Consider the following 19,255-nt stretch of genomic DNA (forward strand, 5'->3'; position numbering starts at 1 on the left):
TGCGCACTCCCCGGAGTGCACACTCCCCGGAGTGGACACTCCCCGGAGTGGGCACTCCCCGGAGTGCACACTCCCCGGAGTGGACACTCCCCGGAGTGCACACTCCCCGGAGTGCACACTCCCCGGAGTGCACACTCCCCGGAGTGGGCACTCCCCGGAGTGCACACTCCCCGGAGTGGGCACTCCCCGGAGTGCACACTCCCCGGAGTGGGCACTCCCCGGAGTGCACACTCCCCGGAGTGGACACTCCCCGGAGTGTGCACTCCCCGCCGTGCCCTGGCTCGCACCGCCGCGCCTCTGGAATAACGAAACGAAAACACGCCCTCCCTACGAACCCACGATCACTCACCCGCGGTGCTGCTGCTGCCTCACACAAAGCTCTGGACCTTCGGCCCACACTCCCTTTTCACAGCGAACGAGGTGGGGGGCTTTGACACTCGGACCAATGGGGTGAATGAATTTCAAAGCGACCAATCGGAGCAAGGATCCAAAACAGACCAATGGGGAAACGGGAAAACGACCAACCGCGGAATGCCCCGAGCTCACAGCCCGGACTCGGGGACAGGCACGGAACGGAAGCAAAAAAGAACGGGCCCAAAAATACCCGCCCAAAAATCCTCCAAAAGAAATGCCCCGAAAGACCCCCAAGCGCAACTACCGTAACCCTGCCACTCGCCAAATTCAAACCAAAAAAGCCTTCATGCTAGGCTATATTTTAAATTTTAGTATTTATTATGTTTATGTTTATCATTACCGTTTCTGTTTTATATCCATACCTATGTATATTATAGATATTATAATACACATAGCGTGTCATAATAGAGATTGTATTTATTTATATTGCTGATATTATTTTTCGTATTTTACATTGCAAATTTTATTAATTATACTTTCCCATTTTTGTATTGATTTTTAAAATTTTGTTTGTTTATATGATAAATGATATTTTAAACTATACGAATTCATTAACCTGACACATCAGAACCACAATCAATTAGAATTAAATGAGCCTGCTTTTCTAAAGGGTAAAGATTTCATTCTCATTAAAATCATATTGGCAGATTTTCTCTTTCTGTGGTTTATTTCAGGGTGGCGTGGAGGGTTGTTTGTGTGGGGGGTTTTTTTGGTTTTTTTTTTTTTAAATTTTGGTTGTTTGCTTTGTTTTGGATTTCTTTCTTACTAAACAATGATGTTTGGAGAGTTACAGAATAAAAAATCTACTTTCTTTTATTGCTGCCTCTGAAATACACCCCGACATCAAGTGACTGCTGCTGACACTGTACATGGGTAGAATGAGACCTCTTAGGGGGTAAAAAGGAAAAAACAGCACCGTGGTGTTTACAGCTTTCTCCCTTTGGGTTCTTCAATGGAGCAGAAAATACAGAAGTTTTGCTCTCTCTCGATTATATCCAGAACTTCGGTGGGTGGCCATGGATGTCATTTTCCAACTTCTTTGTTGCCAACAGCCAAACTTCCACATACTCGGGGTAAGAAAGGGTAAGGGGGGAAAAGAAAAAGGAACAAAGAAAACATGAAAATATAAATTAAAAATAAATAAATTAAAAATTTTAAAATAAAATAAAATTTAAAAGTAATAAAAAGAAAGTACAAAATAAAACAAAAATAAAATACATTTATATTAAAAACTAATATAAAACTCCAAGCGTCCTCCAAACAGAACTCCGTCCCACTTGAGGCTTTGATTTTAAGGTATCCCCGAGGGCTATTGCTCAGAACTTAATTTCTGTGTGGGAAATCCTCTCGGCTTTAGTGCTGCCGATGGATGATGTCCTCAGGCTGGAAGGGGGGGATTTGGGGTGGCCAGGACATACCTGGCAGCCGCGGGGGAGCTCCGGGAGGTGGGAACCGGGAATCGCCGTCTGAGCCCCTCTGCGGATGGCCCGAGCCGCCCGTGCCCAAGCAGTGCCAGCTGCTCCTCGGGGCGCCTCGGGGCTCTCGGTGGCCTCCGTGCGGGGTGAAGCATCTCCCCGTGCCCGTGCAGAGCAGCCCCTGGCCGAGGAGCTGCGGGCAGCCCTTCAGCCGTGCCTGTGCCGGCGCTGTCCGAGCAGCCCGGCGCCCGACCCTGGGACGCGTGTTTGGCACGGTGCGTGCCGCGGGCGGGACGCTGCAGGCACGGCTCCTCCCCTGCACACCCCAAGGACAAGAAGTGCTGGCTGCCTTTCGGGGGCTGCCAGCCTCCTCCCGCCCCACGCTCCCGGCCGGCTGGGACCCACAGAAACACCAAGGAACATCGCCGGCAGCGAGCAGGAGTCACCAAGGGCTCCGTGCAGCTCTGGGACGGAAAAGCAGCCCCAGCCTCAGCAGCCACCATCATACTGGCCTGGCAACACTCACCTGCAGGAAACACCCCTCTCTGCAGGTGGGAACAGCCCTGCCTCTCCAGAGCTTTGGCTGTGGAGCAAGGGAAGCCTCGGGACTCATTCGGCTCATTTCTGCCTGGAAAAGGACATTGCGTGAATACTTTTATGGCTGTTGGCTAAATCCTGGAAAGGGCAGGAAATCAGTGTTATTGGAAGAGTTTCCAGGGGCAGGGGTTTAAAGGAGCTTTAGCAGAAAAGAAGGTGCTGCACTTCCTTTAGGTACCAAGGATTCCCATCCTGGGGAGATCCACCCCCATGACTTGGAGTTTGGCTCACTTGGTTGGAACAGAGTCCTAGTCATGCCAAGGTTGTGAATTCAATTCTCAAATGGTCCACTTACCTGAGAGTCAGATTTTAGGCTCTCCTCAGCCTGAAAGCATCCTGAGGAAAATTCTCAGATGAGTTTTAATAAAAGAGGTTTTGCCCTTGCAGACGATTCCTTCCATTCTTCCCTCCTTCCCTGCCGCACTTTGGCTTTTTGAGGGGTCTCTGAAGGTCTGGGGGAGAAGTTCTTTGTCATTGCAGGGCATAATTACCTGTGGTCCCAATAAAAGCAGGAGCAATCATTCTGTCCTTGATTTTGGATACACATTTTGTGTTTTCTCTCTGTTGCTGACACAACTGTGGTGAAGCAGCAGCTCCCAACCTTTTGAGTGCTGCTCTCAGTTTTGTTCATAGCTTGTTAACAAGAAACAGTCATTTTCTGCCCTGTGGTAATTGGATTAAGGACAAGGCCTCCCTCTTTGTTTAATATTCCACAGAAGAACTGCCAAAGGATAAAGCGAGAGCTTCCCCCAGTGCAAACCTGCCCAGACCCATGCTGGGTTTGCACACACACGAGGCTCAGTCCCTGCTGGAATGAACCTGTGGATGAACTGCTCTGGTTATGTAATAGGAAATGTGTGTTTGGAGAAGTCCCCAGCGGACGAACTGCTGTTCTGTTGTAGCTCTGCAGCACTGCTGGGTTTGGCAGCGTGGCTGAAGGGTTGTGCGAGCAGGGCAGGGAATGGACAAATCAGCTCCGGCAGGGTGAGGAGTGTCCGCTTCTATTTCCAGGAGGCTGAACCCAAAGCCCGTTGCCCTAACAGACAGTACGAATTGCACATTTTATTCTCTCGAGGTCCCTGGCAAGTGTTGGACAAGAACTGAAGCAAAACTTCTTGGTCCCTGGCAGAGAGAAGCAGCAGATAGGGTTGGGAGAGTTTCTGTGAGTTCCTGTTTGTGAGGCTTGTTTGGCGTTGTCCCTTTGTTACCTCTTTGTTTCTCTCTTTGTTTCTCTTTATGGTGTTTTTGAGGCTGCTGTAATCAAGGGTTCTGTAAGTTTTAGATTTAACTTCTGCTTGGCTTTCAGCCTTACAGGGAAGGTAGACAGGAATGTGTCAACCTGCAGGAGAGGTTTCCAGAGCTGTTTGCATCAGTGCTGTCCTGTCTCTTTGTCCTGCTTTTCCTGTTAGGGGAGGGACCTGTTCATTTGCGGTTTTCTTTGCAATCCCTGGGGGCAGAGGTGGTTTAGGCTCAACCCAAAGGAGAATTTCCAATGGTGTTTTAGCAAGAGCTGCTATTGGGTGTCCCAGAGTGGTTTGTTTAGTGTTGATTTTGTGCAGTAAACAGTTGAATATGGTTTTCTCCTAGAATTTTCCCAGGAAAATAAGAAAAATCCTTACCAAAGCCCTTCCCTTGTTTTTATTGCTGGGAATGTTTTTGTTCCAGCTCCCTTAGTATTTGGGGACTCCAAGGTGTCACGTGCTGTGGTCTGGCATTGCCAGTGGTGGGGTTTCCTTTAGGAAAGCAGCTCCTTTAGGATGTGCTTCAGCTGGAAAACTTCCTTGAGCCAGGTGTCTGGGAGACGTGTGGGGATGACAGTCTCAGTAGTTTTTCATGGTTCCCAGGCTCTTTCACCCAGTTCCTTCCAGGCCCTTTCAGAGTGCGATGCAGAACAGAATTGCTGCCGTTGGACTCTGAATAGAGTTCAGCCAGAATGAGTCTGTGAGCTTCAGCATCAGAGGTGTAAATGCTTGTGCACCTGTGAGTTTGCTGTAACTTGTGAAGTGCCAAAGCCTGAACAACAGGCCCTGAGCTCATGGTAACCTCGAGATGAAGTTTTAAACCAGGTGTTGTATTTGTATCCCCTCAGTAGTGAAATAGCCACGATCGTTAGTGTTCTGGACTAGGTCTGTGCTCATTAGTGGAATGTAGCTTGACCTTTCAGTGTTTAGAGGCTGGACAGGGCCCTGAAATCAGTCCTGTGGCCTTGCTGGGAGGCACAGAGTCAAAGGCAGCTCCTGGATTGCTCCTGAAGCCCTGGCCAGGCTTTGGGCCCAATCCACGAGGAAGCCGAGCCCAACTGTTGCTGCACTGGACGTTGTGTCGGCCTGTTGCTGGCACCCAATTGTCCGAGCTGAGCCCTGTCCCAGCACGGTCAGAAGCCTCTTTGCCAGTGGGTGGATGCACCCATGGGAATTCCCAGTTTTGGGGGAGGCTCTCCAGTGCTTGGCTGTGACAGGAGGTTCCCAGGTGCTGTGCGGCTCTGGAGGATGGTGAAGTCTCAGGGTCCCTGGTGCTGTGTCTCAGTTCCTGCAGGTGATCCTGTGTAGCAGTGCTGAGAGGCATTGCTGAGCTTCTCCTTGTGAGAGTCTTTGCTGCTTTGAGCAGTAGTAAATGACACTGAATTCCTGAGGTTGGTGTCCGTGTCTTTGGTGCTGACCCTGCCCGCTGGCAAAACTGCTGGGAGGGCTTGAAGGGTTTAGGGCTGTCAGTTAGCTGACTTTGGTCAGTTTGCTGCAAGCCTGGTGTACTCCTGGCAGTGCCACTGACCCGCCAAGGTCAGGAGCTGCGGGCCAGGTGCTGGTTCTGTTCTGCAGCGGGCACTGGTATTCATCAGGAGGGCTTAGAGAGAAACCTGGAGATGGGCTGGGGGAGCCTGAGTTGGGATCTTATCCCTTGCTGACACTTGATACCAGAGCAGTAGGGAGATGCACATTTCCATCTAGCTCAGGATTGCTTGGGCAAGGTGAATGATCCTGAGTCTGGTTTTTGGCTGCTCCTTCCAGCACCCTGTGTTCTCCACACCATCCACCCTGCCTGGGAAGGCCAGGGGTTTTGGAGCCCCTCTGGGACCCCCCCAGCCTGCCTGCCAGTGAGCAGTGATGCTGTCAGTGTCTGCAGCCCTTGGCCCAATTTGTGTCAGTGGGTGGTTCCTGGTGTGGCATATGGGGACATAGGTAACGGGTGGCCCTGGCAGTGCTGTGGCAGCCCTGATGGTCTCAAAGGGTTTTTCCAGCTTGAGGTCCCTCCTATGGGATACCCAGTGACTGACCCAGCTGCACAGACAGGCATGGGAAGCTCTTACACGCAGATTAAACTGCCATGAGCCAGGGAAGTCCGATGCATCCTTGGGAGAGTGCAGAGAGCAGGAAAAAAATACACAGTTACACCATTTATCCTGCTCTGTGGTTTGCAAGTGGGCCATGAATACCATTTTGTTCTGATCTTGACAGCTCCATGGAAAAGAACTATCACTTTCCTGACACTCCTGTCCCAGAAGCAGCAGGTTTCTGTGGGAATCTGAATTATTTATGGAGTTCAGAAGCTGCACATCCCTAAAGCATGACGCTTCCCACAGACATGTCGTACTTCAATGTGTACTTTCATCACACTGGGACACTTTAAATCAGAATGAGGTGACTTGGTGACAGCACAGCATTAGCTCAGACACATCGAGAGACTCACCAGACAACATTTACTCTCCACGGATGAGTCAGCCCTCGTGATGGTGCTGCACGTCTCACTGGTGTAGTGAATGAAGCCCAGTGTAAATTGTGGAAATTTGAAGAGTAACATGAAAACCGGTTTTTTGGTTAGCTTGCTCTCTCACGGCTGTGGCCCCAGTGAGAGCAGCTCCATCATATGCAAACACACGCCGCTCACAAAAAAAAAACAAACAAAAAACAAGAACCAAAACTACCTAGGAACCGTGAGCACAGGACCAGAGATACAATCAGGACCCACAGCTGGAGCTCAGCAGAAACAGGGGGACATCACCTCACCCATGGTCGCACTGTATTTTGAACTCTAGGACGCAGGAAAACGCTCCTTATGACACAGATGCGGCACTTTGTGACCTCTAAGAGCACTGAACAAGTGCCGCGGGAACGCGCCGAGGGGTGCAGAGCACGGCCAGCTTCCCTCCGGACCGCTTTCTCCTCTCTGAGCCCGCCCTACTGCAGAGACTACGGCGACAGAGAGGCGACACCGGAGCGCTGTGGCACCAGGCTGAGCCCGACCGCTCCGACCGCGAGCCCGGCGCGGACTACAAGTACCATGAGCTCCCGGAACAAGGGGATGTGGGTCCCGTGAACGCCCGCGCGGAGCCGCACTACAGGTCCCACAATGCCTCATGCCACCTGGTATCTCCGCTGAGGTCCCGATTTAAATCCAGGCAGTGAGGAAAATGGCGGTGTGGGGTTGAGTGCGGGGGAGACGGAAATGTAGCTGAGCTTTGGCTCATTTCCCAGGTGAGTGGGGTTTGGAGGGAGGGAGTGAGTAACGACTGGAGAGAGGGGAGTTCTAGTTCGAGTTCCCCTGCTTCTAGTGCTGGGGTGGGACTGGGATGGCGGAGGGAGCGCTGCCCTTTGCCGGGGAAGGAAGAAGCTTGGGGGTGGCTCTGAAGGGCGGCTCTTTTCTGTCTCTCGCCCCCTCCTCAGTATGAACGTGGCTCCCCTGAGGGGAGGAGAAGGCGAGCGTAGATGGGATGTGTGTGTGTGACGAGTATTTCCAGGGATGGAGATGAAGGGATTCCCCGGACAACGTGTGCTTGCCTTTACCTCTTTCTAGCTATTTTAACTTTACTGATGACTGAGTTTTGAAGGGGCATTCCTGGGGCAGTGGCGGGGAACTGATGCGTGGACTGATGGCTTCCCTTATCGCTGTGTGATGCATATCTAAGTATGGTGATTTGGGGTGGAGGTTCCTCGTAGAATACAAAGAGACCTGAAGTCGCTGACGACTCGGCTTTAGAATCGTCTGACCCACGGCTTCTCAATCTGAGGAGGGGCAAGGTGGTGGGTGAAATACCACGGTTACCATGGCCCTCTCTGCCATTCATCTGGGTTTATCTGGTACCAAGGCAGTTTCAAAGACCTTGATATCAGCATTCTCTTGGTCTTCCTGTAGCTTCGGTAACTTTTAGAGCTGACTTCTCTTGTCTCCTTATCTCTGGTCATAATAAAAGGGATGAAAAATGCTGCAACTAAAAGGTTAATTTCCATGCCTCTTATCCATTTCTGCTTCGTAGCTACAATGAAATTGTGTTGTTGTGGTGAGATTTTTTTTTCCCCTTTTTTTTTTTTTTTTTTTTTTCCTTTCTTTTTTCCCCTCTTAGGTCGCATGCTACTTTAGGTGCTAGTGTTTCTGGGATATGAGTAGGGTGATTATGAATTAGAATGTAGTGTGAGGTTGAGATAATTCCCACAATTCTCTTTCTTTGGTTCCAGAGTTGGTTCTGTTTGTGGTTTCTGCTCCTACTCCTAAGCACCGTCAAGTTTTCCTCTAAAAGCGAAGCTTCTCAGTTTGTCAGCTCATTTTAATCTTCGGTATCTTCTTCCTCTTTTAGACAGAAGTGAACAGAAAATAGTATGTTAGATTCTATCTGGAATAACAAGACAAAACAAAAGGAAATCTGAAAATGTGAGGGATGGCAATATCTAGTATATGGTATCTGTAATACAGCTAAAATGGATTCTTACAATATACTTAAAATTCTATCATCACTATTGTAAAAGTAAATATTTTCTCATGGAATATTTCCATCTTATAATGTTCTGTTTCTCCTGAATCAAAGTTGTGTGTTCTGAATATAAAATATAGCTTCATAGAAACAAATAGTATATGAACGAAAACCAGAGAATAAAAGCTTGGGTTTAGAGGAAAGAAAATTGGGTGCTTTTGGGGGGGGGGGTGGGTGGTGATGGGCTTTTTGTTTTATTTCAGTCTCGTTACTTTTTGGTTTTTAAACAAGGTTGTGCATTATAGCATGCAGTAGTTATATTTACTGTTAACTGCTGTTACAATGGGCTGTTCAACTAACTGTTGTAAAGAGTTTCGTTCAACTCTGTTACTACTACTGATTTTTTTTTTTTAACTAATTGCAGTGGATTTTGTGGATTCACTACTGACCTGTGAAGATAGGGGCTGTGGGATATGGGAAGTGATAGACAAAATAAACCCAGCATTCAGCCTCACTTTAAGTACCTCTCCTGATTACAGTGTGTTGTTGCTGGTCTGATTTTATTTGGAATATGATTTGTGTGCATTTGGGGCTCGCCTGTGGCTTTGTGTTTCTTTTAACTGTTCATTTGAGGCCCTTTTTCATCCTGGCTTTGGATTTATTAACTTGGAAGTTTTGTATTGCCTAGTTACCAGGTTTTTTGGATTGTTTGTTTGTTTCTGCATTGTATCAGTGATGTATACCCTAATGTATAGCTGAGACAAAATGCAGATTAGAAAGAAGCAAGTCTCTTTTACAATGGACCCTTATCTTTTGATTGCAGTGGGTTTTTTTAAATTAATACTGGAGAAAAAAATCACAGTCACAAAACCTTAAAGATTAATCTCTGTTGTACAGTTTCATAGAAAGTGGGGCGGGGGGGAATGTTTTTATTTTTCAAGAACTCTGGGAAAGAAAAGGTGTCTTGATTATATTTGCCTGCAAAATGAAACCATTTGCAGCGTGTGAAAAGTTATTGGACACTACAGTGTGACTCTACAGGCTGCTTCAGCTCCTGCATTTAAATGAGTCTCTCTTGAAAAGGTGATCTTAAAGGACTGTACGATACAGCATCTTCTGCATTTCATGTTCAAGCTTTTTTGAGTATTTATAAATATCTTAAATATTCTTCTGACTTGTTTTAATAATTTTAAAAAAGTGGAGAAGAATGGGAGAGGAGGAATAGCATCCTTTATGCCAAGGCTATAAGAAGGTGGTGAAGAATATCTAACCTCAATGCTGGGGCAGCCTGCCTATGTAGTCTTTTTTATTTGTTTCTCCCCCTTTCCTCCCTGGTTAGATCTAAAGATGTTTTTAGATGCAGAGTATTAGGCAAGAAGCAATTGTAAAAGAATTTACTGCTGTTGATTTAAATCTGCTATGGAATGTATTTCCACTCTGATTTTTGTATGCTGCATTTAGCTGAGTGAAGGCAAATCAAATTATTTTGTGCGTCATATGAATGGGAGGTATATTTCAGACGTATCCTGTTACTTTAAGACTTAATTAGTGACTTCTAAAACTTAGTTATCAATAAACTGATTTTTGAAAAGTGAAACAAAATTGCCTTGCCTTCAATCTCATGAAGGATTTTTAGTCTTTTGTGTGCAGTGTGTCTAATAACAGAATGCCCTGTCTCACTGAAACATTCCAATGTAATTGAACAGGTAATGGAACAGGGATTGTATATGACTTTTGTTGCCTTATCTTTTAATGGAAGGGTTAAGTAAAAGACAAAACTAAAGAATTTGCTTGCAAAATGCCCAGTGAAATACATGTTCTCTCCAGTGTTTTGGGGAAACGATTGTTTAGAAGTCAGTCAGGAGAAGAGTTCTCTGGTTTGTTCTGTGTGAGTCCAAAGAACAAAATAAATGTAAACCAAAGGTATCATTCCTCTGAGTCTGCTTTGTGCACTCAATTTGTAATTCTGACACTTTGCCAATTGCCATATAGAATATATTAACATCCTAACACTGCTGGATTTTTTTCATCATGTTCTCTGAAGGTTAGTAAGTCACAAAAAAAGTAAAACTGTGCTGCTTGCTTTTTGCTGCTATGTGTCTCTGAGGGGGTAGTGGCTAATATAGTCTGTGTGGGTGAACTTTTTCTAATACCTTCTAGACAGATATTAGGAGCATACACGTGTGTGTACGCACATAAACCATCAGTATGTGGAAATGCTACACTGTTTTTTTTGAATCTCACAGAAGAACTAGTAAAGGTTCAAAATTTATTTCTTGTAATAATAATGACAACTTTAAAATGGTTTTCTATTTCTGGCAGCTTACATTTCAAGGAGATGATTTCAAACAAAAAATTGTAATTTCTTTGCCAGTGATTTGGATAGACTTTTCAGGCATCTTCCCTTATAATAATTTTTCTTTCCCCATAAAGGCTAGGCTAGAGAGGTTAGGTGGAAATAGGGAATTAGGCTCTTTGCTGCTGCAATGAATAAAGCAGACATAGCAGCATCTTTTGTTACAGTACTCTCCTGGTTTTATCTTCTGTGGCAGGCTTTTTGATGTTCAGAGTAGAGATTTCTGGCTAAATGGGCAGGCAGCATATTCCTTAACATTCTTAGGTAGTAATTGAAAGAATCTCCTCCTAATCAGTATTTCAAGTATTTATCTAGTCATAGATTCAAAGATAGTGCTAATGGCAACAAAAGCAAGAGTACTGTTCTCTTGATTAAAAGAGAACAAAGCCAACGTCTCCTGTTAACCTAGAATGTACACTTGATCTCCCCTTTAAAATGAAGGCAGTTTCTCTATTCAGTGCACAGAAAACTGAGAAAATAAAGCATCTTCCCTGGTTGAAGTAGCTTTCAAAGACTTTTGCATTACAACTGTAGGTTTTCTGTTGAACCCCCTAATTTTTGGTGATGTATGTTCAAGGTTTGTAAGGTTTGTAAAGGTGAGGTATAGAACTAGTGCTAGCAAACTTACCAGACTTATATTGGCTGTTTGAGAGACAATAAGCAGGGCTGATGAGTGGGATTTGGGAACAATGGAAAATGAGTGCGAATTTGAGAAAGTCGAAGGAGAACCATCACTTGATAGGAACAGAATAGCTTGCATTGTCATCCACTCTAATTTCTGTTCAAATGTACAGCTACAAGGTAGCCTTATCAACTGCTTGGTCTTCTCTTGCCCATCTATCTGTCTGTAGCTGAACCTGAAGTGGTCTCTATCAAGATTAATACACAGTATGATAATATTTCAGGTTGGCCAAGCAATGCTTTTGGTGTATGAGCAAAATTTTTTTCTTCCCCCTCATCTTAGCTCTGCTTTATACCAGTGGAACTTTTGCTTTGAACAAAAGAGTCTGTCTAGGCAGAAGTGGAAGGTTGTTTGAGCAGTATATTTGGGAGAGCTCTTTAAAATCAGTGGAAATTTCTAGGCTTCTAAAAAAAAAAAAAAAAAAAAAAAAAACAAAAACAAAAAACAAACAAAAAACCCAAAACCCAAACCAACAAACAAACCAACCCCCCCCCCAAACCAAACCAAAACCCACAAAAAAACCCCCACGCCCCCCCCTCCCCCCAAAAAACCAAAAACACCCCACACCCACACCAAAAACAAACAAAAAAAGACCAACCAGAAGAAATAAAAAGCTTTTAGGGTCTGGTTTAATAAGTGCTTTGCAAGAAGAGAAATATGAAAAGGAACCACAGACATTCTGGATGGCAGCCTGAGAAATTTTCCACTGTTTCCTTTAATAACATGCAGGCATGCTTTTATTGCTGGAATTTCAGTTAGGAATCCTTTTCTGACTATAAGAAACTTCAAGCTATTTGGTGAACAAGTGCTTGCTGAAAATCAGTTGTCAAGAAGTAAATTCTCATGTGCAAGACTGTGAATAAACCACTCTCATGCTGGGTATCAACTACTGATTATATTGCTTCAGTTTCTTGTTTTACAGTGTGTTAACTGTTCCTATTTCTACATGATCACTGCTAGGTGACAGTACATCTTTCGTTGCTTCTGATGGTAATTGTAAAACAACATTTCCAGTAAAGACTGTACGCTGCTAAGCTAGAAATCTTGATTATCCTATCTTTAATATACAAAGGAAGAAAGACATTAGGAAACATATCTTTTGTCAAAGAGTTAAAGACTATTTAATGGTTATTTTTAAAATTATTGTAGTTTCAGATACAATGGTGAAAATCAAACTGAAAGGATCTACAGGTTCAACCTCATTTGTCTACCTTAAAGCTCTTTCCTGTGTAAGTTGCTCTTGTTTTCTAAAAGCTGCCTGATCTTTCTCCAAGGTGAAGAGGACTCTGTACTTGGAATGTATCTTGTCTTTCTGTCACTACAGATATTTATTGTTGACTTAAGCCGTTTTGGGGTAGGGCCTAAAGAATCCTTCATATATTTGGATGTGGTTTTTGTTTTTCTAAATGCCAGGGTGGGAGTCAAGCTACTGTATTGTGTAAAAAGTAAGCAACATCACAACACACTCTTGTCTTTCTAGTATTAATTGAAAATATAAAACCTGAACCCGTCAAAGGCATGTTAATGGAATTTTGTCTTTTTAAGATAGCATAGTATATTTCCACAGCTCTCAAGCCAAGTCAGGGCCATTGCGCTTCCTTTCTGTCACTTCTCCTTGTTGGGCTACTTTTTTATAATTATATAAAAATTTCATTATCTGATTTCCTCACTGCTCGTAATCCTTTCTCACGTGTGAAGTTAGTGCTCTGAGAATGCTAATTACTAAAATTAAAGGAAGAGCATGTTAAACTTGACAGGAACTTTAGTGTCTTTTTCAGCTTATGTAAGGATTGTATTGTGAGTTATGTATTAATTGGTTGCTCGCTGATTAAAAGTACTGAAATTACCACTGTTGCTTTGTATACCTTTTGGATATCTTATATAATTTTGTTCCTTTACAAATTTGATGCAAAGTTAAAGCTTGAGATGGTATTTCTAAGTCTGAATGAGACTTTTTCTTCCTGAAGGCGAAAATGTATTGCTGAAGACATAAGATAAATGAAATGTGTTTATTGTCAAAGCCTAAAACCAACTTACTTTGTTTATTTGTGCTTTGGATAAAGCTAGGGTGGCAGATAAGATACTTCACTATAGTGCTAGATGCTACAGCCTTACAGGAGTTCTGGTGTTCTTTGAGCTTGGTTTTGCATTTGTCTTTATTCTGCTTATTTCAGTTCTGCAATTAAAACAATTCTTCACTGAATAAAAGCATAGTGCATAAAGATTTGGTCAACTAAAAGAAAAAAACTCAAACACTTATTGTTCTGGTAGTAGGTTCTAGTGTAGTTGGTTACCTCTGATATTTTATTGTTGTCCTCTACAAATGTAGATGTGGTAACTACAGGTAGTAATTCCAGTCAGAGTGGTCACTGAAGAAGAAGCCACAGTGACTTGAGAGAACTTTCTTTTCAGGGTGACTGACTGGATATATTCATACCACTTGGTTTAGGAGTCTTGTTCTTACTCCAGTGATGCTTTGGTCTTTCTTGCTACTGTTTTACCTAGGGAAGAAGAGGATATGCTATAGCCAGTAGACCCCTGTTCAATTTTCCCCCAGTCAGTAAAAAAAAAAAAAAAAAAAAAAAAAAATCTGAATTATTTCTTCTGTCAAAAAGACCAGTGCTAACTAGCATTCCAAAACATGAGTGTTGTCAGTGAAGAAAAAGGTTAGAAAATTGAAAATACTACATTATTATACAAACATGCTATGCTTTCCTCTCGAATGTAAGTGTTTCTGGTATGTGCAGTATCAAAGAGTATAATGGACTATGTTTCTCTGTATTTTTAATGAGTCACAGAATTTCCAGCATTTCTTCTTCTTCTTCTTTTTTTTTTTTTTTTTTTTTTTTAGTGTTGGCCTTACAGTACGAGGCAGATCTATAGCAAACCACAAGTGTAATGGAAAATCAACAGGAAGGAAGTGTTTTCTTCTTCCCTCATTTCACTTACTCTCCTCATTATCAGACGACAGGGTTAAAAATAATAAAAAAAGAGGATACTTTCAGAGAGGGTAGAGCTTAGCTACAGAACTGACTGCCACAGAATAACCAGCAGCTAAGAGACTCATTCCTTTTGAAAAAGGAAATTCCTGAACAGTACATTGTAAAGTTCAAGAGTATGCTAAAACACATTCATATGCTTTTTCTTTTTTAGGCATTCCTGTTGGCTTCTGCTGTATCGAATACTGTGCTAGGTAAGTTTTCTGTCACGACTGCTTTGTTTTCTCTGCATCAATTCTCATACACTATTGATATTTGAGGGGTTAAAAAAGGGACAAAATAATTTCAATTCCCTTAGAAACATAGAGTTTTGGGGTTTTTTTAATATTCTATGTTAATGTGGTATATAGTTTGCTGTCTTCCACCTCACTTAAACTTGAGGAAAGGCATGGTATGACCTGGCCTTGGTATGTATCATGGTATCTAAAGCTATTAGGCTTTTGGGCTGTTAAAGGGTGCTCCTCCTAAGATGTGGGATAGAGTGCTAGTATCCTTGTGTGTATATATCTGCCTTTGGCTTTTGATTTGCTCTATCACTGGTACTAGAGTATTCTTCTTCCTGAAGTAACTGATAATTGTTCTGAGCAAAGTATTCACGTTATTTTGAAAGACTGATAGTGAAATAGGATTTCTTGGCTATACCTGTTCTGGGCTCAGTGCAGATATAATGCGAATCACTATTGGGTGCTGTTTGTTTGAAGTTCGGTCACAGCTTCTGAACATATGTTCTATTCAATTAGATTGATATGTCAGTTCTGTACCTGTTGCTGGAGAGTAGTGAAACTGAACACTTGTCTGGACATTCTATTCAGTGGCATTTGGGTCTCGAGAAAGGAAGCACCTCCTTCGCAAGCATCTCTTATCTAAGTTCAACCTCTAAGCTCTGTGGTTTAGCAGGTGCCCCGAAATAGAATTTGGGTGAGCTGGCTTGGTTAGACTAGGGTAGGGTTAAAGTAAAATGGAGAAAATGAAAGGAGATGGTTGAAGGCAAACCTTTGGAGAATGATCTCTTCAAAGGACAGAAGAATTTGTGGACTGTTTCAGGTAACTGTGCTTATCAAAACATTACAGTTCCTAAACCATGTTTTGCAGGCAGATGACACACTGAGGTAAATAGTATGAGGTGGGGACAAGTGATAAATAACTTCTGGTCCTGACTGGATGCAGTCACTTGTCTGAACATATTGTCTGCCATAAATCTACTTTCAATAAAAAGAAGCTCACATCTATTTTGTTCTTCAAGAGGATTAATGATATCAGGCTTAAGTTTTGTATGCTCTTTTCATGTGTTCCCTCCGTGGTGCGCTGGGATTATCCTGTTACTGTTTGTACACTTTTACTTATAGGCTTCATCTGTATGAGAATCTAACAAGTTTTCATATTGACGAAAGCTCAGGAGTAGGTAAGGCTTTGTAGCTTTTTGAACTTTCAGTGGACCATAAGGTACCCTAAAAAATACTTGCTGGACTTGAAAAGAGAAGATATTCTATGTCCAGAGACAGTTACTAGTGACTTTTCTCCTAATAATTTTTACAGGGCCGAAGAATGTAAACTTCTGACCGCAGTGTACCTAAACATAACTTCCCACACTGTGTGGGATGTACTGTAGCAGAGGGTCATTCACTGGATGAATGCAGTGTGGGATTTGCTGATAAGAAAACACATTGTATCAATCAGGCTTCATGGATGATCTTCTCCAGTTGCATGACATAAGTGCATGGCCATGTGCTCTTCAGTTAGTTACTATGTTCTATTTGTGTATCAGATGCTAATATGACATTTTTTCAGAGCAGAGATGTGGCTGAGTACTAACTTTAAAGATCAGACAATGTCTCTTCAGCTCAGGGTTTCGTATGGGAAGTACGATTCAGTCGGTCTACTCGTATGGGAACTAAAGAAAAAATGCATGTAAGGAAAAGGTAATAGTAAAAAAAATCTACAGCTCTGTCCTGGCATTTCCACCAGTGCACTGTATAAGAATACATAAAATTTGCTTCCTGATGATGTGAAACTACAACTGCTTAGCCATTTATCTATAAACAAGGAAGGAACTGGATCTGAAGATGTTATAAATGCTTTTGGCACTTGAAGAGGAAGAATATCATTCCCTCTGGTTTTGGTAGTCATTGACCTCTTGTACTAACTTCCAGGATGACTGCTAATCTTCCTAAAATTACTTGGAATTTCTATGCTGTTGTCGATAGTGACATTTTGGAGAGTTCTTCAGATAAATGTTAGTGTTTGAAAGGGGGCGTTTGTTTAAAGGCTTTAATGAGTAAGACTGATTTTCTGCCTGCTGGAGGAATCCTTGGGAGCTTAATGTGAGATTTGGTGAGAAATGGCTTTTTAATGAAAGAGAAGATACTGCTTCTTTCAAAGAACATTACAAAAACTAGAAGCATAAGGTTTTTAGGCTATGGAAAATCCTTGTAAAGAGTAGAGAAGCTGGGACCAAAAAAAAAAAAAAAACCAAACCCAAAAAAACCAGAGGGCACTGAGAGCCTTATTCAAAAGCATGACATTTTTTCTCATAAATGGGAGGGGGAAAAAAGATCCTTGATGGTAGGAATTAATGTTGTGGTTAGGATTGCATACTGTATCCGGTAAAGATGGAACTGTTGATATATGCAAAGTCTAAAGCGTACATGATTTTAATAAAACATATCTCTCAATCAGAACCAAAAAGAATGTGGTAATATATCTTAAAATTAAACAAAGTAGGATCAATTGTAATGTTCCTTTCCTGTCTTAGTGGCCCATTGTTATAATGGTTTACCTCAGTATCTTATGTACTACATCCCAGTTTATCTCTGGGCTGTAGTACATAATTCCCCGATTACACTGTTTTACTGAAACTCATAGTGTAATTATACTAGCATCAATCCAAACACCATGAACCAAGTTAGTGCTGGTTGGTCAAGGTTTTGTTCAGTCAAGTATTAAAACTCTCTCAGAATAGGGGTTCTGTAGGCTATCTGAAAGGGGTTCCTGTGTTCAATCACTATTTAACTGAAATTTAACTTGTTGCAGGTAGTAAAGCTTGCCTGTTGCCCTTTTCTTGTAGGCCTTGGAGGAGACTCTGTGACTCTCCAGCTCTAATACCTCTCTGGGTGATATTACTCTTGTTTATGTAGCATTGAGCAAAGATACCAACCTTTGCACTTTTCCATTTTATTACTCCACCTTGCTTAATTTTTAAATAATTGAGCCCTTAAATCTAAGATTTTATTTGACCAGAGACATACACAATACCACTACAGCTTTGTTTTAAGCAGTAAATTGTAGCAGATGCTCTGTGATAACCTGACAGTATTGTGGAAAGATTAACCTGATTTGGAAGGGGATTCTATTCTGTCCTTATTTTGCAATTTCACTCAAGGTACTCTACTAGCTCTGTTCACTAGGAATGAAATAAAGTAAGTAACATGAAAAAGAGGAGAGGGGATCCTAATTAATGGAATGCTCAAATCTATTGGTATTACATAGGTAGACAGCTGGTTTTGAATGGTAAGCATTTTTGTTGAACTAAATGAATACCTCTTGCAGCCAAACGGAGTGTACCTGCAAGTACTCAGCCTTAATCCGATTTTAATTACAGCATTGAGCTTCAAATGTTTCCATAGTTCAAGGACAAAATGGGGTTTAGAAATGTCACCTTTGTAGTAAGTAGCTGTACTTATTCCTTTCAATTAAATAAATAATATATAAGTGCTTATGCTATACATGGAAAATTTGAACTATTTTGATTTCCTTTCTTCAGCAGCTTATTTGGGGTTAGTAGTTTCTGATGTTGTACTCTCAGATCTGAGAGTCTAGTTATGCCAAAAACTCATTAACTTCATTAACAGGCCTTTAAATATTATTAGATCCGCAAATACCAAGATCTAATCTTAAAAACAAAGAGGATGTGTGATTTTCAATAAATTTAAAAAAGAATCTATCATAGTAGCACGATGGAAAAAGATACTAAGTAGGATTCTCAAAGGCGTTCTTAAGATGCCGGGCATTTAACTCCCTTAAAGCCAATTAGACTTACACAATAGGAAACCCTGTAATGGATAGATGCCTTCCCCCTTACTCTCTCCCCACAGCGCTCAAACACTTTTTCAGAATATGAATTTACATTTTTAAAAGTATAATGTTTCCAGTGTAAAATAGTATATTTACTGGCATTAATGCTCTAACTTAGTTCTAGTGCAAACACATGAATAACTGTTCATAAGTGCTACATCTGCTGACTGGCAAAATGTGCCAAAGGCAAGGCAATGTGATTTATGGAGTATATTTCTTTCATGCTCATGGGCCCATCCATGAGCCCTTACTGATGGGCATAAATATATTCCAACAGTTAAATGGGTGATTTAAATGCCAGTTTTAAGTCTGCTCTAAAAGAATGTTCTTAATCAGAAGTTGTGATCTGTCATAATCAAGCCGGTGTGTATCAGTGTTGTTTACTCTCCATTGGAAAAAATCTGTGTGTCCTGATCTAAATATCACTGAAACTCTTAAGTACTCGTGCTGGGCAAAGTTGAGATACAGGTCCTCGACAGACTTCAGATCTCCATTTATGAGACGATTATCTCTTACTCTGTAGTGAATTGGAAGTGATTGCCATGTTCTGCTTATGAGACTTTGTGTGGGACTGGCCCCCATCAGTTCGCAGAAAAGACTACTATAGCCTTATTTGCCTGTTGTATCATCTGTGCAGTGCACTGTTTCAGGAATCTGCTTAAATTGAGAATGTGCAACAAAGATTAAAGAAGTGTTGAGAGGTGGAGCTGACAATACTGTATGAAGTTTTTGGAATGACCTCACCTCCTTAGTATTTTCAGTGTAAGTTTTTGGATGTCTTTAAAAAAGCCTTTGGAAAAAATAGTATAATTTGCCATAAGGAAATTTCTTCTCTGCCAGCAAGGTAGTCATCGAGCAGGGTGCCGCCTTGGTTGCTAAACTGAGTGCACCTTCTAACAAGGATTACTCGCTGGAGGGGCAGGAAAGTGGGATTTTAGCACCGTTGGCTGAGACCTCCAGCTGCCGTTTCAAATGAAATCTTGAATTAGGAGGGAGGTAAGGATGGCCTTTGCTAAGGCCTTGATCCTGCTGCCGCCTCAT

General features: G+C 42.4%; 1 protein-coding gene across 7 annotated transcripts in view; it reads left to right on the forward strand.

The window, feature by feature from the left end:
* Positions 1-6,767: 6,767 nt before the first annotated feature.
* Positions 6,768-19,255, forward strand: part of NCOA3 (nuclear receptor coactivator 3) — a 54,881-nt gene continuing 42,393 nt past the window's right edge. For all 7 annotated transcript variants that reach the window (XM_040079869.2, XM_040079871.2, XM_040079876.2 and 4 more), the window contains exons 1-2: positions 6,768-6,895; positions 14,298-14,337. The gene's annotated coding sequence lies outside the window, so the exon portion shown is untranslated. The remainder of the gene's footprint in view (positions 6,896-14,297; positions 14,338-19,255) is intronic.

This window comes from Hirundo rustica, chromosome 16 (genome assembly GCF_015227805.2).
Source record: "Hirundo rustica isolate bHirRus1 chromosome 16, bHirRus1.pri.v3, whole genome shotgun sequence".
Taxonomy (NCBI): Eukaryota; Metazoa; Chordata; class Aves; order Passeriformes; family Hirundinidae; genus Hirundo; species Hirundo rustica.